This window comes from Cavia porcellus, unplaced genomic scaffold, assembly GCF_034190915.1.
Source record: "Cavia porcellus strain 051 isolate PalLab524CR breed Dunkin Hartley unplaced genomic scaffold, mCavPor4.1 scaffold_7, whole genome shotgun sequence".
In the NCBI taxonomy this organism is placed as follows: domain Eukaryota; kingdom Metazoa; phylum Chordata; class Mammalia; order Rodentia; family Caviidae; genus Cavia; species Cavia porcellus.
Window position 1 is genome coordinate 24,904,136 of NW_026947490.1, and position 27,147 is coordinate 24,931,282.

At 52.7% G+C, this 27,147-nt stretch overlaps 1 protein-coding gene across 6 annotated transcripts in view; it reads left to right on the forward strand.

Annotated features, from left to right (window-relative positions):
* The first annotated feature begins 1,499 nt into the window (after positions 1 to 1,499).
* The window catches only part of Bicra (BRD4 interacting chromatin remodeling complex associated protein), a 59,363-nt gene continuing 33,715 nt past the window's right edge, over positions 1,500 to 27,147 (forward strand). For 3 of the 6 annotated variants that reach the window (XM_063252993.1, XM_063252994.1, XM_063252996.1), the window contains exon 1: positions 1,504 to 1,675. The gene's annotated coding sequence lies outside the window, so the exon portion shown is untranslated. Of the gene's footprint in view, positions 1,676 to 27,147 lie in introns of all 6 variants that reach the window. The other 3 variants (XM_063252992.1, XM_063252991.1, XM_063252995.1) reach the window with 3 other exon arrangements.

The following is a 27,147-nucleotide window of genomic DNA, read 5'->3' on the forward strand; positions in this document are numbered from 1 at the left end:
GCAACCATAATGTGTTCAAGTGTGAAATTTAGTTTTGATTTGACAGTCACCATCAGTGAACAGCTTTCTGTCTGGTGCGGTTTTCGGTAGCTCATCTCTTATGACCTTGCATAAGCCTTTCTGAATACGTGCTGCTTAAGCAAGCACTACCGGCATTTTAGAGATGACAGGAAATGAAGACACAGGGAGACGAAGTCACTTACTCAACATCACACAGCAAAAAAAAAAAAAAAAAAGGGGAAACAAGAAGTGACCCAGGAGGTAACTGATTCTGAGTGAGGGCCATTAACCTGGAATCTCTCACAATTACATTCTCATAAAAAATCATTTTAGGTCTGGGGATTTAGCTCAGCGGCATAAGCGCCTGCCTTGCAATAGGCAGTCGTGAGTTCGATCCCTGGTACCGATAAAAACGAAAAAGACCCCCCCCCCAAAATCATTTTAAAAACATTACATATAACATCACTAGAAGACTAGGATAACTGCCAAGACTTTTTAAAACACACAAGGGTCTCGATCGCTCATTTATTCAACTCACGAGTACTGGGCACCTACTGTGTACACAGCCTTCTCCAGGGCGCCCTAGGTCTCCGCACCCAGTGGGCGCTCCCCAGGCGTCCTGCGCGCGGACGCGGGAAGCCAGGTGTCCCGCGGGCGCGGCGTCCCGGCCGGGCGGGGCGGAAGCGGAGCCTCCACAGCCGCGGCGTCCCAGGGCTTCCGGGAATCCCACGGCGCGACCCGAGAGCGGCCTCCCGGAGGCTGCCAGGCCTGGCCGACCAGCGTCCTCGGCGCCGCCGCAATCGGCGAGGACAGATTCGGTGAGTGCCCAGGCCACGCCTAAGCGCCCGGCCTGTCGCCCCTTAAGTCTCCGTGGCCTCGCACTCTTATTGGCGCCGACTCCGTGTTCTTTGGCGGTCCCTCCTAGTGGGGCCTCCTCTCCTTCGCCATTCTGGACCCCAGCTCTCTCTTCCAACCTTCGGCGATGCCCTTGGACGCGTCCCCTCTCCAGGCCGCGTTTCCCAGCTTCGGGGGCGCGCCCAGGGCACACCGAGCCCCTTCCCCACTCAGGTCCAGCGCGAGGATCCGGAAATGCGAACCCCCGTAGCCTCCCTACCATCACAATTCGAAGCCCAGCTCGAAGCCACCGACACACTGCTCCGGAGCCTGGCCAGGCGCACCCCCAAACCCCCGAGCCTAGGCTGGGGGAGGGGCGGCATGCAGGGCGCCCTCCCAGGCATTCTCTGCCTCCCATTGGTTTCCGGGCCCGCCGCTCGGCCCCGCCGGGATAGGATTGGCTCATAGAGGTGCAGGGCGGGGCCTCCGGCAAGCCCATCCCCCGGCGAGGGCGGAGGGAGGAGGAGGAGGAGGAAGAGGAGGAGGAGGAAGAGGAGGGGGGGCGGGACACAAAACCTGAAAGGTTTTTTTTTTCTTTTGCATTTAATTAAAAAAATTTTTTTTGCACACCCGAGGGGCGCTCCCCGGAGCGGGCGCGGGCCCGGGGCGCGCGGGCCGCGGCGCGGGGCGGCGGCGGGGCCCGGCGCGCAGCCGAGCGGCCGCCATGCGATCAGGCAGTGCGCTGACCGGCCCGGCCGGCCGGCCCCTTCTGGGTCCTCCCTGTGCAGCCCGTGCGGGGCCGTCCCGGAGACCCCGCGCCGACGGCTGCTCAAACATCAGGGTGAGTTTCTCACAATGTAGCAATTTCTCTTTAAATCTCTTAACTCTCTCTACCTGCGAGTCGGGGCTGTGACAGGGCGCAAAAGCGAGGGGGGAGTGGGGGTTGGCGGTGCGGGTGTGTGTGTGGGGAGCCGGAGCCGGGGCCGAACCCACCCCCCCGACACACACGCCAGCCCCCCAACCGGGGCGAGCGCCCGCTGCTCCCTCGCTCGCTCCCTCGCTCCCTCTTTTTTACTCGGCCTCCACAGCCACCGGCACCCCCACCCCAGATCCCTCCCGCCGCCGCCGCCGCCGCCCCGGTCCAGCGGGGGACCCCCCCGTGCCCTGCCCACACCCGGAGCCTCCCCGGTCCTCGCGCCGGCCGCGGGATACAATGGAGCGGCGGGGAGCGGGACCAGCGTCCGCGGGGGGAGGGGCGCGCCGGCCCCCCCAGCCCCCTCCCCGCGCCGCTCCCGCCTTTCGGGAGAGGGAGGCCCTGGGCCGCGGACGCGGGGACTCGGGCCCGGGCGGCGAGCGGTCCTTCGCTGCGCTCGCTTGCTCGCCGTTCCCTGCGCCCCTTCCCCAGATTCCCCCTGGGGTACCGGGGAGAAACGGGGCCTCGACCACCTGGGGAGGGCGAATGGGGAAGGAGGCCGGTGGGTCCCCTCCCCGCCGCCCCTAAACAATGAAAGGAGTCGACCTGGCCTCGGCCCCGGCCATGGCAGTAGGTGACCCCCGCCGCGCCCCCGGCCGGTGCGTCCCGAAGGGGCTAGTCCCGGGGGGCCTCGCTACTGTCACTGCCGCCCGGGGACGGGGACGCCAGGCCCGGGCACGGCGCTCGCCCGCTCGGTGGTGACCTTTAGACAAAGGCAGCGTTCCCCGGGGTGAGCTCGGCCCGGCCCGCCCGGTCCGCCGAGGGCACTACCGGAGGGAGGGACGCGGGCAGGGTAGAGGGAGGCGGCCACCTGGCGTTCTGTCCCCAGCTGCTGCCACCCGGCTCCTGTCACACGCCGGAGACCTGGGACCGGTGCTGCCCAGGCCTGGGTCCGTGCCAGCCCAGCCCGGCGAGGACCTGCGGGAAGGATCTGGCCCGGCTCGGCGCCGGGAGACGGGTGGCAGGGATTGGAAGGCACCGAGACTCCTTCCTCTCCGCGCTTCTTTGTTTTGCTTTGTGGTTCTGAGCAGCTGAACCTCCAGGGAGGTGGGGTCAGAGGCCTCCGGGTCAGCGCTCCAGAGAAGGCCAGGATGACAGGTCCCAGCCCTGTAGTGGCCCCAGCTTGTGGGCTGAGTAGGTGCCTAGACCTGAGACCAGACTCTCATTCTCTTTTGTCACCTCCCCCTTAATGTAATAGAAATGTGGGGATGGACCAGCGGTTGTATTTCTCTTGCTCTCTCTTTCTGAGGGCAGTTAAGGAAACTGGAGTTACCCCTACGGCCTGAGATTTAGGATCAGCTCTCTGCTTTCACCTTCTCCTCACACCTCACCTGGGTTGGGACTGGGAATGGTTGCTTCCTCAACTCTGAACCCTGCCATGGGAAACCCGGGGAGGTGCACAGCTCAGGGACCACCCTCTAGCATTCCCTGGGGAACTTATGGGGGTGTTTACCACTACTGCCTTCTCCAGACACCCCTCCACCCCACAGCTGGAAATAACAGTGTCTCCCTAGCCATTGATCACTGTGGATTAGCCCCTGCTAAGTGTCTTGTGCCCTGGCCACCATTCAAGGAGAAAATGAGGGACACTTATTGTTCCCATTTTCCAGGCTTGTTCATCAAAGCCCAGAGAAGGTAAGGGCTTCTTTAGGGACACACAACTCCAGGTCAGACCAGGCCTCAACTCAGGATAGGACCACCTAGAATTTCTCCAACTGAGCTCAGAGCTGGGAGGCTCTTGGTCCCTCACTTGTGGCACTTTGTTTCTTTGACTTCAGCAGGCCTAGATGTAGAGTGTAAATACTACATGGAAGAGCTGTCAGATGTTTGCATCTGGTTGCTGCTTTGGGGAAGGGCCATAGAGCACCAGGAAGTGGCAGAGGGCTGGATCATTGTACCTGGGCTTGGAGCAGAGCCTTTTGCCTGCAAGACCTGAGTTGGAGGCCTGAGTCAGAGTGGAGGGCCCCAGTCTGGCAGGGTGGGGGCTTGGGTGTCCACCCCACTGGCCTCTTCCCTGTTCTCTACCCACGAAATCCTGGCCTGCTTGCTGCCACCCAGCTCTCCTGAGAGGAAGCCAAACTGACTGGCACTGTTGTCCTTGTGGTCATTGACCCCCTGGTCTTTGACCCATGGTGGTGCCCTGATGCTGCTGGCAGAGAGTGTGGTTTTAGTTCTGCTGCCTTCCTTGTGACCTTAGACAGGTCATTCCCCTGACTGGTGAGGTTTTCTCATCTGCCCATGGGGTATTAGAGTTGCTTTAACTGATCTCAAGGTGGACTAAAGCATTATCCAGATGTTCAGCAGGTGGGACATCGATGTAGGGGAGGATTGTGGGGTGCTAATGTGAGTAAGGTGTGAAACCTCTGCCCCAGGACTCCTGTGGTGGGGAGGCAGCACCTCCATTCAAGCTCTAGGCTGGAGGGAGAGGGCAGGAAGACACAGGCAAGGCCATGGTTCACCTTGGCACACTGAGGCATCCTGGACTAGCTGAGACTCTGGCCAGCTGTGGGGGCTGGGGGAGGGGACTCCATATCTGTCAACAGAGCCTGGGAGGTGTTGCCTCCTGGGCCCTGATCCCAGGGGCTTCAGGGGCCCCTGCTCCTCTGTGACTCCGACAGGCATGAAATACATAACCCTTGGGGTGGGGCAGGAGGTGTGGCTGGGGAGGTTTAGGGCTTTCAAAAAGGAGGAACTAATCTTTGGGGAAGGTGGGAAAAGCCTAAGGCCTCTGTCTGCTGACTTTCTTCCCAGAGTCCTCCAGGGCCTTCCCCCGCCTCCCCCCAGTCTTGGGATGTGAGCTCCTCTGAGGATACAGGAGAGGGGAAGGCAGTGGCAGGCCTTGGGGCCCATGGTAGAGAGTAGAGGTCTTGGGGTTTGTCTGTGGGGTCCTCAGCCTCAGGACCAGCTGCCAGCCTTCCCCACACCCTACTCCCCAAGCTGCCTTGACTCTCTGTCTCAAGAATGCGGAGGGCTGCTGTTGGGGGGAGCTAATTGGAAACAGGAAAACATGGCATTCCTTCCCCGCCTGGGCTGGGAAGGAGCAGAGGGCTACCATTCCCCTCTCCCACCTTGTAGGGTGAGGGCCTTGCCTAAGGGTAAGTGTTGCTTATCTTGTCCTGGCCCTTTGGGTGCCTCCTTCCCCTACCAGGCACCCTCACTCTTAGGAGAAACGGGAGCATCTGCCCTGCAAACTGTCCTCTCTTCCCCCAGCAGAATGCGTTGTCCCCACTTTTCCCTCTGGGGTTTTGTCCCCTCTCTTGCCTGAGCTCACTTCTCAGCGGTGGCATAGGGGTGAGCCACACCAGAGCTGCAGGGGAAGCGGTTGGTTGAGTGGTCCCTAGGGGTCCCCTTGGATCCTTCCCTAGCATTCTCCCCTGCCTGCTGCACCCCCATTCAATTTGTGTCCCGGGTGACTGAAGCCTTTGTGTCTCGGTGACATGCAAGTTCCCCCATGGAGACAGAGCTTCCTAAGGCATTTCTAGTTTGGTGACAATTAGTTTTGTACTTGAAGTATATGTGTTGTGGGTTAGGGGTGGCTGTTGGCAGGGGAAGCAGAGAGTGCCTTTGTTTCTCGCATTGTTCCCCACTCAAGTTCCTCGGGGCCTACTGTGTGCCAGGGCCCTGAGGATCAGCTATGATCTTGGGATCCAGTCCAGCATGGGGAGGGGGGAGAGAAGGGTGGGATTTGATTAGTTCTGGCCTGAGAAGGCTCCAAGGAAAAAGCCACTTTCTCTGAATCAGCCTGTGTTTTTTCTCAGTGCTACATGCTCACAGGACAAATTCAAATGTGAGAGATTAAAAAAAAAGGTCATCCCTCACCCTCCTACCAGTGCTGGCCCCCCAGCTCTCCTCTCCAGGCACAGCTCCTTAGTTCTGGGGTTCTGTGTGTGCACATTTATCTGAGGCTGTCCATGTTCCAAAGTCCCTGTTTTACAGATGGTAGCATGCTTTCCTGTTCCGTACCTTCTGTCCCCGGGAGACCCCACAGATTCGTCTTTCTCCATCCTTTTCTTGGCTTTGTGCTATTCCGCCAGGGCACAGTGATCATTTCCTGTGCTGGATGTGGAAGGCTGAGCAGGAAGCCGCCCCCTCTTCCCTGGGCATTGGGTTCTCAGGCCATAGATAGACTCTGGGCACCAGGCTTGCTGGATCAGGACCTGGCTCTGAGGCCCCCCAGTGATGATGCCGCTGGGAAGAAGTTACTCGCCATCTGTCCTCATCTGTCTCATCCAACCTGTCTGCCGGGCTTCTGTACCAGGCCTCACGTCCTTTGCCTCCAGGAATCTGCCTGCCTCTTTCTCCTGCTTGTGACCTACGTCAGGTGCTTGCCGCTGGGTTGGAGCTCAGCAGTGTGGGCTCTGGTATGTGTCAGCTCTGCGGCTTGCGGGCTGAATGGCTGTGGGCAAGGGGTTTAGTGGCTGCAGGCCTCAGGCTCCCCCTGCACTGAATGGGCTCATCTCAGTACCAGCTTTGGCAGGTTGTTGTAAGGGTTAAATAACACCCTCAGGTGAGGGCAGCCTTGTCAGTAAGTGTGGTGGACTGTCATTCTTAGGCTGTTCTTTCTTCTGGGCCCTTTTCAGCCCAGGTGGGCTGTGGAATACTCCCACCCCCCACCCCCATGAGCAGATTGGATGGGATACTGGCTTTTCCTGTTTACTGCAGTACAGTCCTGCACAAGTGAGCCCTCAGCTGGGTTTGAGTTCCCTAGTCTGTAAAATGGGCCCATGGTGCCTCCCTCATCATGGCTGAAACAGACAGTGTTCTCCCAGGCTGGGTGTGACTTTGAGTAGCTAGTAAATGCTATTGCTGTGAGGAGGGCGAGATGATACAGGGTCTCACTATAGTAGCCCAGGCTGCCCTTGAACTTGCTCTTGCCTCAGCTTTCCAAGTGCTGAGATTATGGGGGTGAGCCCACACTCAGTGACATTGCAGATACCTGTGATTACTGTCCTCCCCAGGGATCCTTGCTGACCCTTCACTTTGAAAGGTCCCCATCTTCCCAAAAGATGCCTGAGGCCAGGCATTGGCATCCTAAATTGCAGGGCAGTTGAAGGTACTTGGATGGTGCTATGGAAGCTGGTGAGGGCAAGCAAGGGTTCCCAGTTCTGGGCTTCTGTTTCCTTGGCTGGAAGATTGGGCAGGAGTGGAGCCTCCCTCAGCATTCCTGGATACCCAGTGCTTCAGCAGGGCCTGGCATGTAGCAGTCAGCAAGACAAACTTGTGACACTTACTGGGATCAGACCTCCCAAATCCTTGGTTGTTGGGTTTGTTTGTTTTGAGACAGGGTCTCACATGTAGCCCAGGCAATCTTCCTGTCGCAGCCTCCTACACACTAGGATTACAGATGTGTGCCACTACTCTAGACACCTTAGTCCTCATCACTTTCCCCCAGACCCTAGACAGTCAATGTTGGCATTTTGTTTTGTTTATTCTTGCAGCGCTGGGTGTGAAAACCAGGGCCTCACATGTGCTGAGCACCTGCTCTGACACTGAGCAGCAGCCCAGACCCAGCCCAGTGCTAATGCCTACCCCGTCAGGCTTCAGTCTACTCATCTGCAACAGACCCTGCCACCTTGGATCTTGTGAAGCTTCGATGAAGGAAGTTGTGAAAGTGTTTTAGTCCAGGGCCAGGCTCTGAGGAGAGCTCCTTACAGATGTATTTAATTGTAATTAATTTAAGTTTTTATTATGGAAATTTTAAAGGGCCCACCAAGAGTTGAATGGCATTAACCCCACTACCACCATCACCAAGGATCAGCAACTTCTAGGCAATTTTTTGCTGATCTTTTTTTGTCTGTTTCCACCTCCCCGCCCCCCATTTTCTTTTTCTTTTTTACTGGAATATTTTTAAAGACATCCAGACGTCGAATTATTTCCATTGTATCAGCGTTGTTATTATTTTTGGATCTGGAGTATTTCACCACCTCTAAGAATTGTCTTATTAGCAAACTCCTTCCGTAGTCGGGAGAAACTGAGGCAGCAGGCGGGGAGCTTTGCTTCGGTTGTCTTCTCTCCAAGTTTCTTTTTGGGGACATTGCTGAGCTCACTGTCTGGCTCACCCTGCAGAGCTGTTTCTGATTACTTGGGTTTGGGGGTTTGTGGCTGGATGCAAGTGAGGCGCAGGGCCTGATGTTCTGTGTAGAAATCTTCCCAGTGAGGGGAGTTGGAGTCATGGGGCCGGCAGCAGGGAACAGGGATGTTCCTGGAGGGGCGAGGTGACCAGTCAGGCACCGGGTTGAGGTCCCTGCTGACCTTGTGACCTAGGGGCAGGTTATTTCCCTTCTCTAAGTCCAGGCCTGAGAACCTGCAGCTGAAGAGTAATAGTGAAGATGCCTCTTCCAAGAGCCTTATTATTAAATAAAGGCTTCCGTGGAAAAGAGCTTTGCAAGTGCCTGGCTCCATGAGCCCTCGCCGGTTATGTGTTTGTGCCGCTGTGCACTTGCAAGAGAGGGCACAAGAATGTCGTCTAGGATTCCCTGGGTCAGAGAGGAAGGGTCAGTCAGTGTCCCTGCAGCACCAAGACCAGCTCAGCTGCCTTTAGCCCTTCTCTTCCCACTCAGGCCCTGCACTTTCTCTTTGTAATGCCTCCTGTGCTGGAAACGGGTCTGCTGACTTTGGGTAACCTCCTCCCTGCCTCCAATAGTCCATGTCCCAGCAGGGCAGTGTAGGGCTCAGTGCTCAGGGATATCTGTCTAAAGCTGTGGGATCCTCGATAATGACCCTTGGGAGCCCCCTTCCTGTCCTGGAGGTGAGGCTGGCCCAGTATCCCAGGCCAAGCCCCTTAGAGCCACCTGCCAGGGATAGAGGCTGCCTCTTGTCCCCCCGGGTCATTTTCACAGGCCCTGCCTCACCAGGTGGTGGTGACAGTTTGCTGAATGGTGACCTCTATGCTGCCTTCCCCTGGCAGGCACAGGGCCTCGAAGGGCTCTCCTTGGGGAGGTGTCGGCCAACCCTTGACACACCACCCTCCGCTCCTAGGATGGAGCCCGTGACCCGCTTTTGTGTGCAGTGCACTCTTCCTTTCCTGGGGTGAGTTCTGAGTTGAGTCCCTGTCTGATTTCAGTTGCTCACAATCAACAAGAGGGATGGGTGCCAGTCACTAAGATATTCTGAGATCACGCTCTTGTACTGCTGCTGGAGGGCTTTGGATAAGGAGGGATGGATGTGGACTTTTTTCCTCCCAATCCTTGCTTGTTGAGATGAAATTTGTATACAATAAAATGCACAGGGTTCAACCATATGCCTTTCGACCAGTTTTTTGAATTTGTATTTTTATTTTGCTTTGTACTAGGGATTGAACTCAGTGCTTCTGCACTCAGCTGTATATATCCCCAGCGCTTTTTATTTTTTTATTCTGAGACAGAGTCTCACTAAGTCACTAAGTTGCCCAGGTTGGGCTAGAACTTGTGATCCCCTTGCCTCAGCCTTCCAGAGTGCTGGGATCACAGCGTGGGCCCCAAGCCTCCTGCTCTTTGCATGGGTCTCAACCAGTGTGTGCCTCTGTGCCACTTACACCCCAGTGAGACACAGCATGTTCAAGTCACTGGGCCTAAGGTTCTCTGGTGGCCCTTCTCAGTCAACAGCTGTCCAGCGGTGGGTCCTGGTGATTCCGTCATTGTGGCTGAGCTGCCCTGGGATTTCACCAATGTGGGAACTGGCAGCACCTGCTCCTTTGAGTTGAGAACCTTTGACCCAGTACATCCTTTGAGGTTCAGTGTGCCGTGTGGCATGGTGAGGAGCGTGTCCTGTGCTTTCCTCTTCTTACCCCTGCCCCATTGCTCTGCTGGATGCTGGCCCATGGAGCCTCATCATCCCACCCCTTGTCCTCTGGGAACCATCCCAACCCCAAGCCTATCTCTAGGAAAGTTCCAGTTCTCTGCAGCCCTGGGTTGGCCTCCTGCTTGGAGCATTTCCTCCAGCCGCAGTCTTTTCCCTGGATTAAGCTGCAGAAGACAACAAATGAAGGCAATGTCCTGGTGCACTTGTGGTGCATGGTGATTGTTCTTTAGATGCTCGTTGAATGGATAGATGGATGGATGGATGTATGGGTGTTGGGTGTGTCCAGGGTAGAGAAAGGGAGCAGAGAACCTGTGTTTAAAGTCTGTCTGTTCTCAGAAGTACCCTGTGTGCATGCCTAGAGGTGTTTGTTAAAAATAATCTTCCGGGGCTGGGGATTTAGCTCAGCAGCATAAGCGCCTGCCTTGCAAGCAGGCAGTCGTGAGTTCGATCCCTGGTACCGATAAAAACGAAAAAGACAAAGAAAAAAAAAAATAATCTTCCTAGCTGGGCGTGTAATCCCAGCATTCTGGATGCCGAGGCAGGAGGATTGCTATGAGTTTGAGACCAGCCTGGGCTACAGAGTGAGTTCATAGTCAGCCTGAATTGCATAGTGAGACCCTGTCTTTAAAAAACCAGCAAAATTCTTTTGCTGGATCCCCAGACCTGGGACCCTGGTGGCTGCGGGCCCCGGAATTAGTGCTGCTCTCAAGCCTCATTTGTGAGCAGCTCTTTGGTGCTGGCAGCTGCCCACTCAGAGTCCTGACTCTCTGATGCCACTGCAGAGTTTGCCCGCAGTCCCTTGTGGGTCTAGGGCAGCCCTTGACCCTCTGTCTATGCCCAGTGCCCATCCTGTCCTTGGCCACAGCCCGGTGCCCAGTATAAGCCTGAAGTCTGATCTCCACACTCAGCCTGTTCAGGAAGCCAAGCCTAGAAGGTGGCTGGGGATTCCCAGTCCCCGCCACTGCTCTCTTGGGAAGCTGAGGGTCTGTGAGAGGCAGTTCATGGGGAATAAAAGCCAGACAGATGTCTAAGGGTGTGCGGAGATGTGCATCTCGAAGCTGATAAAATGCCTTCCTTGTCTTCTGTCCTGCCCCAGCCTGCCTTGTCTTCTAGCACCTGAGGCTGGCTTTTTTCTTTTTCTTTTTTCTCATTTGTTACAGTTTTGTCTCCTTACTTGGATGATCGGGATTCCCAGCATCACTGACCTTTATCCTTCCTGTGCATGTTTCCTGCAGGGTCCTATGTTTACTTGTTTCTTTCTTTCTTTCTTTCTTTCTTTCTTTCTTTCTTTCTTTCTATCTATCTATCTATCTATCTATCTATCTATCTATCTATACCAAGACTCAAACTCAGGACCCTGTGCTTGGCAGGCATGCACTTGTGTTGTTGAGCTATATCCCTGGCCCCTTGTGTTTCTGTTTAGGTGTTTGAGGAATGAGTAGCAGTTGACTGTCAAGGGAGGACAAGCCAACTTCTAGGCCTAAGGAGCTCCTGGCTAGACTGTGGCAGAAGTGTGAAATCTTGTTGGTGCTGCTACTGCTGTTGCTTCTGATTCTCCTCCTCCTCCTGCTCCTGCTCCTCCTTACCTTGTCATACTAGGAATTGAAGCCAGGAACACTGAGTTGTAGCCCCACCCTATTTGTGTTTTATTTTGTGCTATGATTTTGCCAGCTTCAAACTTGTAATTCTCCTGCCTCAGTCTCCTGAATAGCTGGGTGGGTACTACTGTACTTAGTTAGAGGTAACTTTTTTCTTTTTAGAAACAAGATCTCACTATGTAATTCAGGCTGGTTTGGAACTTACTGTGTAGCCCAGGCTGGCCTTAAATTGTCAGCGATCTTCCTGCATCAGCCTTCCAAGTGCTGGGATTATTGGTGTATGCCATCATGCTCCACACTCAGAAACTTAACATTTTCTAACAGAATCTGCTGAAGAATAAATGTTTGGGGCTGGGGATGTGACTCAGTGATACAGCTTTTGGCTTGATGCACAAGGCACTGGGTTTGATTCCCACTATCTCTCTCTCTCTCTCTCTCTCTCACACACACACACACACACACAAAATAACAACAACAAAGAAAGAATATATGGGGGCTGGGGATTTAGCTCAGCGGCATAAGCGCCTGCCTTGCAAGCAGGCAGTCGTGAGTTCGATCCCTGGTACCGATAAAAAGGAAAAAGACACACACACAAAAAAGAATATATGTATGTAAGTATGTATATGGAATATATATTTACATACATGTACATTTATATACATACGCATCATCATGTAATATATAGTAGAACATCTGTCTGTCATATATACACAACATTTATAACCTCCCTTCTACAACTCCTGGGCCTCCCAGTGTATTTTGAGGATCCCTCTGTCCACCACACAGGCTCTTGGCTCTGTGGGGACCCAACCTGATATAAAGGACCCTGTCTGCAGCCCTCTGCCTGTTTCTTCCTTCTCTGGCCATGGGTTGCCTGTCTGTCCTCTCCACGCTCCCGGTGCTCTCAGGGCTGCCACCCCCACCCCCCCCCCAGACCCTGGGTTTCCATCCCTGCAAGAGGCAGAGAAGGAAGTAAAGGAAGGGACTTGCCTGAGGCCGGAGCCAGCTGCTGCCTGAGCAGGGCTGTGTTTCTGCTAGTGGAGCAGGCCCTCTAGACATCCCTGCTGGTAGTGGCCCAGGGGTGGAATTGGCAAGAGCCCAGCTGGGCCAAGAGGGAGACAAGCGGCTCCTGTCAGGTGAGGTCAGTGTGGCCAGCTTGGTGTGGGAGTGGGGGTCCACTGGGGTGTCCTGGAGGCTTCCTGGAGGAGGAAGCTCCTGAGGCTGGCTCTGGGCTCCAGGCATGGCCTGTGGAGTCAGGTGAGCTTCCTGGGGAAGGAGAAGATAAGATGTAGGCTGGACACAGTGCTGTGGTCTCAGCAGTGGGGCAGGGTGAGTGGAAGAGGGACCTGGAGTGATCCAGCAGCACCCAGAGGTATTGGGCACTGGGCAGAGATGCACATGGTGTGGGGTACATGCCCCAGAGGAGCGCCGCAGGCAGGAGAGAGGCAGGGTCAGGAGAGAGAGGCAGTGACTGAGTGAAAGTCCCTAGGGACCAAGGGTCAGGAAGGGAGCCCTGGAGGGCTGAGAGTCTGGTCACCTAGGTGGCTGCACACCTGCCCAGGAGGAAAGTGGCAGGGCAAAGGTCAGCACCTGTGGAGCCAGGCGGCGGCGGGGGGTGGGGTGGGGTGGGGGGGGCGGAGTTTGCGGCCAGGCTCAGCAGGACTGGAGGCCAGGCCTCCTGGTGTCCCCACATCCTGAAGGCGCAGGTTTGTGGCTTTGAGGGCAGCTGGGTAGGAACCATGGAGAGGAGGGTGGTGGCTGTGTGGATGGAGAGAAGCAAGGCAGAGGGCAGATGCCAGCACCCTTTGTGGCTTCCTGGTGCCCTCAGAGAGCAACCCTTCACCTCCCCCTCTGGAGGCTCTGGTCTGGCCTTGTGCTCTCCCTGTCTTATCTCCTGCCCTTTTCTCCACTCTCCTCACACCAGCTGCCAGTGCTTCCCACCTGTCTGTGCTCCCGCTGCCAGGCCTGGAGTCATCTCCCATCTCCTGATGATGACAGTGATGACCCACCCTCCTGGCCTCTCTGCCCTATCACAGGTGCCTATCCTGAGGAGAGGTGCACCCCGGATTGATGTGCTTTAGATCTAAGCTGCAGAGCTGGCTTCATGGCTTAGGAGAAGGATGGTTCTTAAAGAGCCAGTGGGTGTAGTTCTGCTTGAACGCAGGAGTAAGTTTTCTCTGTAAGTGAGCAGATGAGGAGCTGGGTGTGAGGGCAGAAGACAGGTGAGCACACGTTTGGGAGGGGCCCCAGAAGGCCAGTGAGGGCCGTGGAACCCCTAGGAGCGGGGCTGCCAGAGCTGGGGAGAGGCCGGGCAGCAAGCCTTCCTGCTAAGGTGGTGAGGAGCACATTGTCTCTCTGGGCCTTAGGAGGTAGATTCTGGATCTGTGGGGAGGAGGATGTTAGGATTCTTTCAGGAATCTGGTAGTGATCACTTCCCTTAGAAAACTATACTTGACTCTACATCCTAAAATTTGGGGGAATTCAGGAGGTTGTGAGTCTGGTGAAGAGCTGTCCTCAGATTGTGATAGGCAACAATTAACATCGAGTACTGTGTTCCCCATTATTTTTGTTTTGTTTTGAAGTACTAGGACCGGAATTCAGTGCCTTGCATATACGAGGCAAGTGCTCTACCATTGAACTCCACACAACCCTTTTTTTTGAGGGGTGGTTACTGGGAATCAAACTCAGGACCTCACACTTGCCATGCAGGCTCTGTGCCACCGAGCTATATCCCCTTAGGCCCTATGCAGTCCTTTTTATTTTTTTATTGTTTGGTCTTTTTGAGGCAGGGTCTCCCTATGCAGTTAAGGCTGGTCTTGAGCTCATTTTGTAGCCCAGGCTGGTACTGAAAGTACCACAATCCTCCTGCCTCAGCTAGGATTACAGGTATGCTAGGATTACAGTGTACTTGGCCACGCCTGGCTATATAGTCCTTTTTAAAAAATGTTATCTTGAGACAAGGTCTTACCAAGTTGTCTAGGCTGGTCTTGAACTCATGATTCTTCTGTCTCAGCCTGTGGAGTAGCTGGGATTATAGGTGTATTCCACTGGTTTAGGTCTCTACAATAGTGGTCCTCCCTGCTTCCCACTTGGCCCCTTCCCCTTGGGGGGGGGGGCTCCCCATATGACTCAGGTTGATCTTGAATTCCAGGGCTCAAGGGGTCTTCTCACCTCAGTGTCCTGAGTGGCCATGAGGATGGGTGTGTGCTGCTCAGTGTGCCCAGCTATACTGAATTATTGATGCAGTTGGATTTAAATCTTATGTTTTGCTATTTGTCTTCCCTTTCTCTCTTACAATCTTTGTTCCTCTTTTCTCTCTTTTCCTGGCTGCTCTAGATTATTTTCATATTCTGTTTTATCTCTGCTTTGATACGATGAGCACTGCCTCTTTGCTACTCCGAATTTTCATTTCTGTCTTGGGACTTTGGCTTGACTTGCTGCAGTGGGCCAGGAGTGACCTGGCCTGCTGTTGTTTGTACCTGCACTTTGCATTTTTTGCACAAAAGTGGGACTCCTGGGAGAGGCATTGCAGAGGCAGAGGAGCATGTGCACTTAAGTGCTGGGTGACCTCCAGCTGCATTCTAGAGAGGCTTCCCAAGGTTTCTAAGCTCTAGGCTCTGAGGACACTAGCAGTAATCACTGGGTCTGGCTGTCAGTACACTTGGCCCTGCAAGCATCTCGGATCTCAGAGTAAGGCAAGGGCTTCAGAGAAGCTGAGAGAAGAAAAGCAGGGGGAAATCAGAGATGGCACAGAGACTGGTACGCCCTGGCAGATGGACTGATCGCCCCCTCCAAGGGAGTGTGCTCAGGAGGTGGACCGTGCTGGGCAGGTTGGGGACTGCACTCGTGGGCTCCCGCCTATGTTGGGATGCAGGTGTGGGTGAAAGGACAGACCTTTTCTCTTGGGGCTTGCTTGCAGGATTCAGGTAGGGGGCAGGAAGCATGTGGTCATGGCTTAGGGTCAGGCTTGTTGTTTGTCTAAAAGCCAAAGTGGTGGGCTCTTCTTCAGGACAGGTTCCATCCAGTCCCAGCTGGTGCAACTCAAGCTTTGGACAGTGTTTCTGGCCTGATTCAGGTATCTAGGACCTGGAGACAAATTATCCTGTGTCCTGTGGGTCATGACAGCAGAACTCTGCTCAGCTTCCCTGCACTGGGAAAGGCACAGAAAAAATAACTGCTATTGTCACTTTTGTTTTGTTTTGTTTTGAGACAAGGTCTCCCTGTGTGGCCCAGGCTGGCTGTCAATGCTCTGTGATCCTCTTGCCTCAGCCTCCTGAGTGTTGGGATTACAGCCATTTGTCATCCACTGTGCCTTGCGATTGCCATGATTATTGCTGTCATTTCTGTCACGATTGTTATTAATTTAAGGCCAGTAAGGTAGCAGCTAACTCCTCATCCCCTGGGACTGAGCCTCAGAGAAGTGAAAGTGTTTGCTCAGTGGGATCTGAAGTTGGCTGGACTGAACCTGAGCTCGGGGCCTCTGTTTACCTCTCCCTTTGTATGCTTCCAGTTTAGGGAACTGCCCTAATTGCCTGCCCTCCCGGCTGAGAAGCAGCAGCCTCTATACTCCAGCAGTGTTCCTGGGCTGCATGACCTAACCTGTAGCCAAGCTATTTATAGTCCCTTCATTGTGCTCACGTGAATATTCATAGTCACCTGGGGCAGCCCGGAGACCCCAGATGCCCTTGCCTTGGGGACACTGCATCATCCAATGGCTTTGAATAAAGGATCTCAGGGCCTGTGTGACTGTCATTGCTTCCCTCTTGCAGTTACATTCAAAATCTCATAGTAGTCACTACCCACCCCTCGAGGTTGGGACAGGGGAACAGACGGAACAAGACCGGACTTCTCAGGCCTGTGGGTGGCCGTGGGGGTGCCAGGGTGGGCATCTGGAGAGGGGGCCTGCGAAGGCTTACGACCTGGCTGGCACTGCGGGCGGAAAGGGGAGCCCCGGCCTACCCTTGGCGTGGGGTGTGGGGCCAGATCCAGCTTGAGGGGAGCAGGAGCTGCGGAGGAGGGGCTTCTACTCATGCTCTCTCCCCTGTGTAGCTGTTGACTGTACTCTCCCTGAGTTGCCTGATGGAAACCACACAAGGAATGAGCCGAACACTGGCTTGAGTCCTGTCTCCAGAAAACCCACAAAAACAGAACAGGAAAATAGAAACTGCTCTTCTCCAGGTTATCCCAAGCTTAGTAAATGTCAGCTCCATCCCAGCCACCAGGCCGGAGACTCATCTTCAACACTAAGCTCTCTCTGATTGATTGATTGATTGATTTCTGGGGGGCCGGACCCAGGGTCTCATGCCTGCTAAACAAGCACTTTATTACTGAGCTATATCCACCAACCCTAAATTGTCTTGTGTTTACTGTGATAAAGACTTGGAGCTGGGAAGGTGGTTGGGCCTGTAATCCTCGATTTACACGCTGAGGCAGGAGGATCACTGAGTTCAAGGCCAGCAGGACTACACAGTGACCCTATCTCAAAAGAAAAAAAATTACCGTCGTAACAATTTGTGAATGTGCAGAACTGCTCAGAACTGCTCAGTAGTAAATACTATTTACATGTCAAGTCCAGAGCCTCCTGTTCTGTCACCCCTAGGCTCAGTCACTCCAACAGGGGTTCTGCCTCTGGGGCACATCCCAGCCGTTCACCTCTCTTGGGCTTTCACTGCTCAGGCTGACTTGGATTCAAGTCAGTTTCTAATCAGAGCTTCCTGTGGCCCTAGTCATGGGATGTCACAGACAGAGACCAGATAGTGGTCCAGAGTCTCTCTGTTCAACACAGTAGCCCCTGGCCACTGGTGGCTCCCCCACATCTAGATCTGCCCTGAGTGTGAAGTCCACACTGGCTTGCAGTCTGCTTTTAAAAAACTGAGTTCTGGGGCTGGGGATTTAGCTCAGCAGCCTTACAAGCAGGCAGTCGTGAGTTCGATCCCTGGTACCGATAAAAAGGAAAAGACCAAAAAAAAAAAAAAAAAAACAAAAACAGTTCTTTCATTCATATTTTGTTAATTACCCATTGAAATAAGCATGGTTTATATCGTTATTATTACTACTACTATTATTATTTTGGTAGTTTTTTGAGACAGAGTCTTGCTACAAAGTTTAGATTGGCCTTGAGCCCAGGCTGCTCTCCAAATTGCAACAATCCTCCTGCCTCAGCCACCCGAGTGCTGGGATTACAGTTGTCCACTGCCATGCCTGGATAGGTTATTTTTTATCTTGAGACAGGATTTTGCTGAGTTCCACAGTTGAGCTCTCCTCAGCCTCCCAGAGTACTGGGCTTACTCAGTGCCTTTGTAGGAGGAATCTGGGAGGAGTGAACCTTTCAGCACTGTATCAGCACTGTGTCTGATACATGAAATGCAGCATAAATGTTAGGATTTTTTTTATTGTTTTGTTTTCTTTTGTTTTTTTTGTGGTTGCGGGGATCGAACTCACGACCTCGCACTTGCCAGGCAGGCGCTTATGCCACTGAGCTAAATACCCAGCCCAATTTTTTTTATTGTAAAATATACATAATGTTTACTATCTTTGAGTGTAAAATTCAGTGGTGTTCAGTACATTTGCAGAGTTGTACACTCATCACCTTGTCACCGTTTCCAGAATTTTTTCCAACAGAATCTCCATACCATTGAGCAGCTAATTACCATCCCACAGTCCCTGTACTACCTCTCTGGGTTTTTTGGTTTGTTTCTGGAGATAGGGTCTCACTGTGTAGCCCTGGCTGGCCTTGAACTCACAGCAGTCCTTCTGCCTCAGCTCTAGGGGGATGGGATTACAGTCATGTACCACTAAGCCTGGCACCTTTCTCTTTGCTACCTAGGTGCCTCATACAAGGGAAAGCAGCTGTTATTTTGGCTTCTGTATCTGGATTGTTTCACTTAGCATCCTGTTTTCAAGGCTCACTGTGTTGTAGCGTGGGCTCAGTAGTACTCCATTGTACAGGTAGACCAGTTTATCCATTTTTCTGCGGATGGCCACTTGGATTATTTCTATGTTTTAGCTGTATTTACTTTGTGTAAGTGTTAAGTAGTAAGAATTGAACCCAGGGAGTACTGAGTCATCTCCAAACCCAACACTTTTTATTTTGATAGGGTCTCACTAAATTATCCAAGTGTGCTCCAACTTGTGATCCACCTGCTTCAGCTTCCTGAGCTGCGGGATCACAGGCATGTGCCCCTGCACCTGCGTAGCTGTTATCTATAATGTATAATCTGACCCCTGACTTCCCCACTATTCTCATCTCGCACTGGTTGCCCTCCCCTTACTCTGTGTCAGCCACACTAGCCTCCTTCATAAGCCAGACAAAGCCCTACCTCAGGGCCTTTGCTGTCCCCCCTTCTGTCTTGCCTCTTTCTCCTCTCCTTAACCAAGCCTGCTTTTATCACTGTGTTCAAAATTGCAGATCTAGAGCTGGGTCTGGTGGCAGAGGCAGGAGGGTCACCATGAGGACGGTCAGGTGGGACAATGTTAAACCCGAGCTCAAAAGACCCCCCCCCCCCGAAATGGCAGATCCAGCTGGGCGTGGTAGCGCAGGCCTGTAATCCCAGCAATCCTCGGGAGGCAGAGGCTAAAGGATCAAGTTGAGTTAAAGGCCTGTAACCTCAGTTCCATAATAAATTCAAGGCCAACCTGAACTATACTGCAAGATTTAGTTTCAGAAGAAACAAAAAAGCAACTTCTGACATGCTGTGTATTTTATATTTGTGTTGATTTTACCATATTTTATAATGTTTATACATACCATTTATAAAATAACTATATAGTGTGTCATTTGTGTTTTAAGTAATTATAAATATAAAATCATAATATAGTACATTTCCAGTCAATAGATATACTGTGAATCAAATAAATGTAAATTAAATACTTATAAATAGCTAATATGATATGTTGTTTTTTTCTGTGTCCTTACCCTCTTAAAAAAATTGCAGATTCTAAAGCAGGTGTGGTCAGCATTCTGGGGAGGCTGAGGCAGAACTGAAAGTTCAGGCCCAGCCTGGGCAATTTAAGAGACTTAAGCAAGACTCTCTCCAACCAAGATTAGAAAGGCCAGGGATATAGTATAGCTCAGTGCAAAGGCCCTGGGTCCAACTGCTAGTGTTAGGCAAAAAAAAAAAAAGCTCTGAGTGGACAGAACCTTTCTTTTGTTAACACTGTTGCCTCTGCCTCTACACCAGAGGCTGGCTTTTGCTTGTTTTTTTGCTCAGTCTTCCTACTTAATTGCTGAGGGTGTGAATATTTATTAAATGAGGAACTTGGAGGATCCAAGTGTCCCAAAAGTTGTTTTGGAGGGGGAAGGGAGAGCGTCAGGAATATCTGGAAGCCTAACCCTGGAGGCCCAGAGGCTAGGTAGCTGGGCCAGGTGGGTGAGGGACCCCTGGGAAGGCTGGGCCCTTGCTTTGCTGAGTCCATGGCGATAGGATTTCCACTGACGCCTGCGTTGTCTGGAGAGAGGTGAAAAGGAGGCCATTTGCTCACTTACTGCACATGGCAGGTCCGAGAACGGCTGTTCTCATGGATTGGTGGCCACAGTTGGCCCCACTTTTCTCATCTGTTTGCTGGAGCTAAGGGACCTGCCCTTCACTTCTGGCCACCAAGGTTTATAAGGGAGGCTCTGATTATTGGTGTAGAGTTGGGCTGGAGGCCCAGGTCATGGAGCATATGTTTCTCTCTTTCTCTCTCTCTCTAGTTTTTTTGGTATCAGAAATCGAACTCACAACCTCACATTTGCCAGGCAGGTGCTGTGCTGCTGAGCTGTATCCCTGACCTGCATGTTTATTTTCGGATTGAGAATCTGATGTGGCCTTGGACTTGCTGTGGACTCAGTTTCCGGCTCTGACTTATCACTCACGGTCCTTTTGGTGTGCCATCCTGTTGCTCCTTGGGGTATAGGAAACTCAGTTTCCCTCTTTGTGTCTCATTCTGGGCTTCTGTAGAACATTATTCAGCTGGCCACCAATTTAAGGGTTCACCTGTCACTTGGTGGCTCCTGAGAGTGCAGGTCATGCCGGTGATTGTAATAAGTGGGCCTTTCTTTCTCAGTGGCATAGTGACAATTTCTTCTTGCCCATGGACCAGTGAGGGTGTTCCTTATGGGGTGAGCTCAGGCTTGAGCTCATCAAAGGAAACTGGACTCCCTTTTATGGTCCTGTCCTCCCCTAAGTCCCTGCACGGAGGAGGACCTGGAAGGATGCTTTATGGAAAGAATGCAGATCATTTCCACATGTGACCTCCCGCTGCAAGGAATGCTGGGAGATGCCATCCAGCAGTGTCCAGGAAGATGAGAACATGGTTGTAGGGGCACAAATGGCCAGGTGGCCTCTGGGGTGTGTGGGAAAGTGTTAGTTCTGAGTAAAGATAGACAATCAAGATCAGGTGTTTCCTTGACATTTTAGCTTTCAGTCCCCATTAGGACGTGTTAGGGACCATGACCAAGAACTTGGACACGTGGACACACGCAGAGATGGAAAAGGAGCTTCATGGGACACAGACTGTTGAGTTATGCAGTCATTCAGCGACACATCTTTTGTTTCTGTTCTTTCTCCTTGTTTAAATGATAGTTGAGACCACATTCATTCCACCTGCCCTCAAATGTTGTGACATGCAGTTTGAACAGCACTGAGGATAGAAATGGAAATATGAGAATGGCAGTGTGGGAAAATTTGAACCATATGGGCAACTTCTGGATTCCTGAGAGTACAACCTCAGATCCCACGGGTCCCGGGTTCCCTTGGAGAAGTGTGTCGGAGGCCCTGAGGGGGTCCTGAAGTCCGAGACCCGAAAGGCAAACCACTGTGCTCAGATGTGCTCCCCCATCATCCCCGGCTGACATCATTTTCAGAACTCTCTCCCCTGGCTCACAGTGAATCCATGTTCTTGGAGCCCCCTGCCTCCCAGCCCCTGGGCCTTTGCACGATCTGTCCCTGCCACCCATGCTACCTCCTCACAAAGATTCTGTATAAGCCTCCCACTTCCCTGTCTCTGCTTCAGTGTCACCTAGGGTGACTTTTGGTAATCACTCTGTTTAAAACTGAAGCCTCTCCTCTTTACCCTGTGCTCCTGGCTCCTTCTCTTTGGCCCACAGTGCATTCTAGATTAATTTCCTAATTTATTTTTTTTGGTTTTTTGGAAACAAGGTCTATATGTACTTCAGGCTGGCCTCAAACTCAGGTAATCCTCCTGTCTCAGCCTCCAAAGTACTGGTCTTATCTACCACTTTGGTCTCATTTCTTTTTTTGAGCCATGGTCTTGCAGTGTAGCTTAGGCTAACCTCAAACTTGAGTCCTGCTTTCCCACTAGTTTATTCCTTTACAAGCATTTAGCTCTAGGAAGGATCACCCAATACCTGGGGCCTGGTAGGTCTGTCCACAGATTTTCTGTTTTTACTCTTTTGTTTGCTTTTTTGCTTGTTGTTTTGCTCAGTCTGTAGCTATCTCATGTAAATCTGACGACACAAGGTGTAATTCTTTTGTGTCTCACTTCGTTCATGTGTAAGGGTTTCACATGTTGTAACACATGTTAGTATTTTGTTCCTTTTTGTGGCTATATAATACACCAGACCAGTAGGCCATATCTGATCAGTTGGACATTTGAGTCATTTCCTGTTTGGTTTCTGTGACTCAAGCTGCTTGGGGCCATGTCCTTGGCCAAGGTGGAAGGTGCCATTTCCAGCCCCCTCCTGTCATCCTTCCCTCCCTGCCCCTTGGCTTTGCCTTCCTCTTCCTCCTGCTTTTTGTGAATCTCCCTCTCCCCTTTCCCCTGTCTAGGAGCTGTGGGTCTGAAAGGGACCTGGAGCAGGTTGTGGGCCCCTGTTGGCCCTGCCATCTACTCCAGGGAACAGAAGGGATAATAACCCTGCCTTCCCATCCAGCCTCAGGGGAGGTGTGAGCAGTGCTTAGGAAACAGCTTCTTTGGGAGGGGATTGATTGATTGATTGATTGATTGGTTGGTTGATTGATTGAGATGGGGTCTTAATGAGTAGTCCAGGCTGGCCTGGATCTCACAGCGATCCTCCTACCTTAGCCTCCCAAGTGCTAGGATTATAGGTGCATGCCACCATGCCCGGCTTTGGAATGGTTTTAGAGGTATATGCATTTTATTTTGAGACTAGGGAACACATGCCCCCAATTAAAAAAATTCTGATGGATGGTACAGAAGATTTCTTGTGACATGCCTCCTTCCACCCCCCGAGCCCCCACCTGCTCTACCCAAATCCTCTTCCTGGGATAGCACAGGATTTAGGGAGATCCAGAGAGATGTTTAGTGCCTGTGAGCCCCCCTAGCCTGGCTAAACGGCTAAGAATTGAAAATACCACATTCTGATTCGTCCCAAGTGCCGGATTTGGGAACTTCTGCGCATGTGTCCTGGGTTTCTCTAGCCACACCCACTTGCCCAGCCGGTTGGCCACACCCTAATCTTACGTGTTCTTTCCAGAAGTCCAGTGGGCTGCCAGCTTGTTCTTGTCCTAGCAGCTGATGTGTTTAGTTTGAGAGTTCATTATTGCACAGATGTGCATTTGCAGGGCACCAAATTTCAAGAGAAAGTTGAAGAAAAACATCGTGCCTAAATATTAAAAAAAAAAAAAATTACACAAGCTCTTGGGAGAAATGAGGGAAGGGGAAAGGAAACAAATTGTAATACAAAGTTCCAAAAACTGCCCAGCATGCGGAAGTGACCTGCACTCCCCTCATCAGTGTGCGCCCCCCTAGCGTGCTGGTCCGCATCCTCTGCCCCATTCTGCCTGGAGTGTAGTTTGCAGCCTGGGCCGGGGGACTTGGGACTAACTCTGCCCCATGTCAAACGGGCTTTGTCAGTGTCCTGTGGGTGCCAGGCCGCCTACCCCACCCCACTTGTGGGGACCCTCCCATCAGAAGTGGCAGGGTGTCTGCAGCGGACACCTGGGTTATCCCTGAAGGAACTGTCTGGCTGTGTGTTTAACCGGGGACATAAGTGCAGATGTCTGTTCTTCATGACTCCTTACTGCCATCTGCCACAAAGTTGTGGTCATGGATATGGACTGGTCCACTGTGCCCTCACGTGGGAATGCCCCCTCTCTCAGGTTGTGCGACTGTACATGGTCATCCAAGATTTAGCAAGGATTTCCCAACCCCCTAGAGACAGGCAGCAAGCAATAGAAGTCAGTGAAGTTGTTCGTGTGTCAGATGCTGTGAGTGTTCAGGACAGTGTGGGGTGAGGGAGCTCAAGGGGTAGAGGGTAGCAGCTGTACTTTGAGACAGGATCTTACTGTCTGTTCCAGGAGATTCTTCTGCCTCAGCCTCTGAGTTCTGGGATTACAGGCTCTGCACTTTTAAACAGACAATCAGAGATGGCCTTGATGAAGAGGTGACATTTGAGCAGACACCTCAGGAGATGCAGAGACTGGCACTGGGGGAAAGAATGCAGCAGGCAGAGGGAGCAAAGGCCCTGGGGCCAGTCAGATCCTAGCCTGGCAGATAGCAGCAAGGAGGGCGTTGAGGCTGGGACTGAGCATGCGGGGAAGACGGCAGAGGGAACAGGGCTGGATTGTGTGGGGGCTGAGGGGGTGGCTTGTTTTGGGTGCAGACTGGCTGCTCTCCAGCCTCCTGGGCTGTGGCTGCCAAGGCCACCTGCAGGCTCCATTTCCTGGTTCTCGGCTCCCTCTGCATCTGATCTGCTCCCCAGTGCTGAGCCTGCCCAATCTCCTGTGCTCATGTTAGTCATCAGGCCCTCAACTGGGACCACGCTGGCCATGACCTACTGATGACCTTGCACCTCCTCTTTGGGCCCTTGGGCCTCTGCCCCTGGGTGCCTGTGTGGGTACCCAGTCTCCATCCGCCTTGGGTTGGTCGCCTGCCCTGCTTGGCGCCCGGCCCCCTTTCTTATTGGGTCAGTGTTTACACGAAGGGGTCCAAACAGATAGACACCAGGCAGCAGTGCTAAGATGCATCACGACTGTTGGATAATGGTGGTGTGCTGGCTGGGAGCCTGGAGGCTATGGATTCTGGTGACAGTGGAGGTGGGGAGGAGCATCCAGGCAGAGGGTGCAGCATGCACAAAGGCAGTGTACACCTGGTGGCCCGGCAGAATATGCAGGGGTGCAGTGTGGCTAGGGGGAGCAGGGATGGGGCGGAGACACCATGCGTCAGGCAGGGCGCACGGCTGTGGGAGGATGTGGGAGCCCTGGAGGATTCTGAGCAGAGGGGAGTCCCAGGTGGGATGAGACCAGCGCAGAGCTCAGTCAAGGAGATGGCCGACCCCACGGGCTCAGCGTGCCGGGGCTGTGGACTCGAGCTGTGTTTGCCCCACCAGGCTGAGCTCGGAGGCCGCCCGCACTCAGGGAGGACTGCAGGTTCTCTAGGTTTGTTGGGGACAGTTGTATTATTTATTTGTTTCTTGGGGTGGTGCTGGAAGTAGAACCCACAGTCTCTTGTATGTTAAGCCACTGAGCTGTAGCCTGTGGCCTGAGTTTTTGTTTTTTAAAGTAAACTTTTTGTTCTTTCCAGTACGAGGATCGATCTCGGCTTTCACTCTGAACTACGTCCCAATCTACCCTCCCTCCCTTTCTTTCTTTCTCTTCCTTTTTAAAACTCATTTTATTTTAAGGAAAAATAAGAAGAAGAAGAAGAAGAAAAAAACTAAAACAACATTTCAAAACATGTCAGTCAGCGGTGCTTCTTTCATTTTTATTTTCAGACGGAGCCTCACTGAGTCACAAGGTGGCCCCGCCCGGCTGACCTCCAATTTGCAGCCTCCTTCCTCAGTCTCCTGTAATTGAGGATTAGTGGGAGGATTACAGGCATGTGCCCCGTGCCTAGCCAAAATATTTTTTTTTTTGAGACAGGATCTGGCTGTGTAGTGTAGGCTGGCCCTTGAACTCACAGGGATTTTCCTGCCTCAGCCTCACGACTGCTGGGATTATAGGTGTGTGCTATCCCACCTGGTTTGGAATAATTTAGGTTTCTAGAAAAGTCACAAACGTAGGGGTTCTCCTGTGCCCCGTGTACAAGCAGTGTGTCACCGCAGTACTCCGCACTGTGCCCCTGGGAAAGCCCGGGGCTCTTACGCTAGCTCCATGGCGCTCAGGAACCCGAGGTCCGTGCAGACTGCCCGGGTTCTGCTGATGTGCTCTCCCGGCTGGCTCCAGGACCCCTAGAGCACTCTCTCCTTAGGCCTTTCTGGCTATGACAGTGTCTCAGACCTACTGAAGGTGCTTAGTAGAGATTTGTCCGGGGCCACACAGGTCAGGTGCCCTTCCGGCAGATCAAAAGTGCACTCTCACTGCTGCCATTGACCCCAACCAGCTGGCTGAGGGGACCGTGCTTTTCATTTTCAGGTAAAAGTGGTGAAGTGGTGAGGATGTTCATGACATGTGTTTTCTTTTTTTTTGAGATCAGATTTTGGTATCAGACTGGCCTTAAATTAAGCCATCTTCCTGACTCAGCCTCCCGAGTGTCTCGCTTGGTGGCATTTGGTGCGTGGGCAGTCTGCCGCCCAGATTCCTCTCTGGTGATCTGGGCCGGTTACACCCTGTGCCCTGTACGCAGTCACTCCGCACCCTCCTGCATCCCTAGCAGTCTGTGTGTCACTGCTGTGCTCCCTGTCTCTGGCTTTACCTTTCCCTGGTATGTCGTGCAGATGGACTCCTGTGCCTGTGACTTTGCAGTTACCAATACTGTCTGTGATCGCTGGGTTTCTTTGTGAGCTCTGCTTTGTACCCTCTGTCTCTTGGGATTGACCCAGTTCAAAGATGACCCCATAGTGTGGAAGCCAAGCTGATGAGACCCCCTCCACAGGGAGGCATCATCATGGCTCTAGTCTGATTTGTCCCCCAAACTCAGACAGTGCTTTGTCCCTCAGGTCTTACATGAACGGTGTTAGAAGAGGGAACCTAATCTATCAGTGGTGTTAGAGCGATGAGATTAGGTCAGGTCCTGAGGCTGAGTCCCTGTGATCGATCCTTGGTGGCTTTATCAGGAGAGCGGAAACAGCACACACAGACACAGGCGTGTTCTTCTGCCTCGGGACTATGCCAGGCTGTCCACACTTCCGGCTTTTGACAGAAACCCGTCTTTTCTTTGCAATGTACCCTGCCTCCAGTGTTTCATTCTAGCAACAGAACGCTGACTAATACATGTCATTAGGCAAAAAAGACCATCACTGTTTTTGCCTGGGGAGTCCTTCCTGGAGAAACCTTGTTTACCTATCTACCGGTCACCTGTCTGCCTGTTGATTAGCTGTCCAGATGAATTCCTTTTATCTCTTGAGATTTGGGAAGAAATAACAGCTAACATTCTACCAGTGGACAACAGCAGAGAACCCAGTCTGAGGGTCAGGCATGCATGGGTATCTGGACCAAGGCAAAAGTGACTGCTAACCAGATCTGGAGGGGAACAAAGACTCATGATGCAAAGCAGTGAGGGCAAAGAATATAAGGTTACTGGGTGGTTGGGAGGCCGAGGCAGGAGAATCACAAGAACAAAGCCAGCCCAGGCAACTGGGCAAGGACCTTTCTCAGAATAAAGATAGAAAAGGAGTGGGGCTGTCGCTTAGTGGTGGTGAACTAGGCTAGCAGTGCGAAACCCTGTCCTCCTCTGCATGTAACGCACCTGCACACACATAGACTGTCCCATGTGGAAGGAGATGAAATCACATCCCTCCCTCACTCCATACACTGGGGTCCACTGGAGCATCCTGGAAGGATTCCAAACTGAGGATAAACACAGGAACTTTTGACTTTGGAGTGGGGACAGAGTCTGATGTGGGAGGTGCTGCTCCAGGGGATTGCTCAGAGGCTCTGAGCAGCTCCCCCTCGCCCTGGGCTCTCTTAGTGAGGTCATCATTAGCTCAGGTCCATCAGAGCCCGTAGCGGGGGTGACCAGAAGTGAGCAAGAATGGGGAGCAGAGATAGGTCAGGCTGTGGCACCTGCGTTCAGATGCCTCCTTAGCCTGCTGCTCTGCCTGTGACAGAGCCCATCCCCTTC